Here is a 3,759-nt window from a genome sequence, read left to right on the forward strand (position 1 = left end):
GAATGTTGACCAGGAGCTGCAGGAGTATACAGAGCACACTCTGGACACACAGAGATGGGAATGTTGACCATGAGCTGCCGGGGTGATACAGAGCACACCCTGACCACACACAGATGGGAATGTTGACCAGGAGCTGCAGGGGTTACACAGAGCACACCCTGGCCACACAGAGATGGGAATGTTAACCAGGAGCTGTAGGGGTTATACAGAGCACACTCTGGCCACACAGAGACGGGAATGTTGACCAGGAGCTGCAGAGGTTATACAGAGCACACCCTGGCCACACACAGATGGGAATGTTGACCAGGAGTTGCAGGGGTTAAATGGAGCACACCCTGGCCACACACAGAGATGGGAATGTTGACCAGGAGTTGCAGGGGTTATACAGAGCACACCCTGGCCACACACAGATGGGAATGTTGACCAGGAGCAGGGGTTATACAGAGTACACCCTGACCACACAGAGATGGGAATGTTGACCAGTAGCTGCTGGGGTTATACAGAGCACACCCTGGCCACACAGAGATGGGAATGTGGACCAGGAGCTGCAGGAGTATACAGAGCACACTCTGGCCACACAGAGATGGAAATGTTGACCAGGAGCTGCTGGGGTTATACAGAGCACACCCTGACTACACAGATGGGAATGTTGACCAAGAGCTTCTGGGGTTATACAGAGCACAGCATGGCCACACAGAGATGGGAATGTTGACCAGGAGCTGCAGGGGTTATACAGAGCACACCCTGGCCACACAGAGATGGGAATGTTGACCAGGAGCTGCAGGGGTTATACAGAACACACCCTGGCCATCCAGAGATGGGAATGTTGACCAGGAGCTGCAGGGGTTATACAGAGCACACCCTGGCCACACAGAGATGGAAATGTTGACCAGGAGCTGCTGGGGTTATACAGAGCACACCGTGGCTACACAGAGATGGGAATGTTGACCAGGAGCTGCAGGGGTCATACAGAGCACACTCTGACCACACATAGATGGGAATGTTGACCAGGAGCAGGGGTTATACAGAGCATACCCTGGCCACACAGAGATGGGAATGTTGACCAGGAGCTGTAGGGGTTATAAGAACACACCCTGGCCACACAGATATGGGACTGTTGACCAGGAGCTGCAGGGATTATACAGAGCACACCCTGGCCACACAGAGATGGGAATGTTGACCAGGAGCAGGGGTTATACAGAGCATACCCTGGCCACACAGAGATGGGAATGTTGACCAGGAGCGGCAGGGGTTTTACAGAGCACACCCTGGCCACACAGAGATGGGAATGTTGACCAGGAGCTGCAGCGGTTATACAGAGCACACCCTGGCCACACAGAGATGGGAATGTTGACCAGGAGCAGGGGATATACAGAGCACAGCCTGGTCACAGAGATGGGAATGTTGACCAGGAGCTGCAGGGATTATACAGAGCACACCCTGTCCACACAGACATGGGAATGTTGACCTGTAGCTGCTGGAGTTATACAGAGCACACCCTGGCCTCACAGAGATGGCAATGTTGACCAGGAGCTGCTGGGGTTATACAGAGCACACCGTGGCTACACAGAGATGGGAATGTTGACCAGGAGCTGCAGGGGTTATACAGAGCACACCCTGGCCACACAGAGATGGGAATGTTGACCAGGAGCTGCAGTAGTTATACAGAGCACACCCTGGCCACACAGAGATGGAAATGTTGACGAGTAGCTGCAGTGGTTATACAGAGCACATCCTGGCCACACAGAGAGGGAATGTTGACCAGGAGCTGCAGGGGTTATACAGAGCACACCCTGGCCACACACACAGATGTGAATGTTGACTAGGAGCTGCAGGGGTTATACAGAGCACACCCTGGCCTCACACAGAGATGGAAATGTTGACCAGGAGCTGGGCAGGTTATACAGTGCACACATTGTCCACACAGAGATGGGAATGTTCTCCAGGAGCTGCTGGGGTTATATAGAGCACACCCTGGCCACACAGAGATGGGAATGTTGACCAGGAGCTGCTGGGGTTATACAGAGCACACCCTGGCCACACAGAGATGGGAATGTTGACCAGGAGCTGCAGGGGTTATACAGAGCACACCCTGGCCACACAGAGATGGGAATGTTGACCAGGAGCTGATGGGGCTATGCAGAGCACACATCACCACACAGAGATAGGAATGTTGAACAGGAGCTGCTGGAGCTATACAGAGCACACCCTGGCCACACAGGGAAGGGAATGTTAAACAGGAGCTGCACGGGCTATAGAGAGCACACTCTCGCCACACAGAGATGGGAATGTTGACCAGGAGCTACAGGGGTTATACAGAGCATACCCTGGCCACACACAGATGGGAATGTTGACCAGGAGCTGCAGGGGTTATACAGAGCACACCCTGGCCACGCTGAGATCAGAAAGTTGACCAGGAGCTGCAGGGGTTATACAGAGCAGACCCTGGCCACCCAGTGATGGGATTATTGACCAGGAGCTGCAGGAGGTATACAGAGCACACCCTGGCCACACACAGAGATGGGAATGTTGACCAGGAGCTGCAGGGGTTATACAGAGCACACCCTGGCCACACACAGAGATGGCAATGTTGACCAGGAGCTGCAGGGGTTACACAGAGCACACCCTGGCCACACAGAGATGGGAATGTTGACCAGGAGCTGCAGTGGTTACACAGAACACACCCTGGCCACACAGAGATGGAAAAGTTGACCAGGAGCTGCAGCGGTTATACAGAGCACACCCTGTCCACACAGACATGGGAATGTTGACCAGGGGCTGCAGGGGTTATACAGAGCACACCCTGGCCACAGACAGATGGGAGTGTTGACCAGTAGCTGCTGTGGTTAGACAGAGCACACACTGGCCACACAGTGAGATGGGAATTTTAAACTGTAGCAGGGGTTATACAGAACACACCCTGGCCACACAGAGATGGGAATGTTGACCAGGAGCAGGGGATATACAGAGCACACCCTGGCCACGCAGAGATGGGAATGTTGACCAGGAGCTGCAGGGATTATACAGAGCACACCCAGTCCACACAGACATGGGAATGTTGACCTGTAGCTGCTGGAGTTATACAGAGCACACCCTGGCCTCACAGAGATGGGAATGTTGACCAGGAGCTGCTGGGGTTATACAGAGTACACCCTGGCCACACAGAGATGGGCATGTTGACCAGGAGCTGCAGGGGTTATACAGAGCACTCCCTGGCCACACACAGAGATGAGAATGTTGACCAGGAGCTGCAGGAGTTATACAGAGCACACCCTGGCCACACAGAGATGGGCATGTTGACCAGGAGCTGCAGAAGTTTTACAGAGCACATCCTGGCCACACTGAGATGGGACTGTTTACCAGGAGCTGCAGGGGCTATACAGAGCACACCCTGGCCACACAGAGATGGGCATGTTGGCCAGGAGCTGCAGGGGTTATACAGAGCACACCCTGGCCACACTGAGATGGGACTGTTTACCAGGAGCTGCAGGGGTTATACAGAGCACACCCTGGCCACACAGAGATGGGAATGTTGACCAGGAGCTGCAGGGGTTATACAGAGCACACCCTGGCCACACAGGGAAGGGAATGTTAAACAGTAGCAGGTGTTATACAGAGCACACCCTGGCCACACAGGGAAGGGAATGTTAAACAGTAGCAGGGATTATACAGAGCACACCCTGGCCACACAGAGATGGGCATGTTGACCAGGAGCTGCAGAGGTTATACAGAGCACACCCTGGCCACACAGAAATCCAA

This window comes from Scyliorhinus torazame, unplaced genomic scaffold, assembly GCF_047496885.1.
Source record: "Scyliorhinus torazame isolate Kashiwa2021f unplaced genomic scaffold, sScyTor2.1 scaffold_70, whole genome shotgun sequence".
Taxonomy (NCBI): Eukaryota; Metazoa; Chordata; class Chondrichthyes; order Carcharhiniformes; family Scyliorhinidae; genus Scyliorhinus; species Scyliorhinus torazame.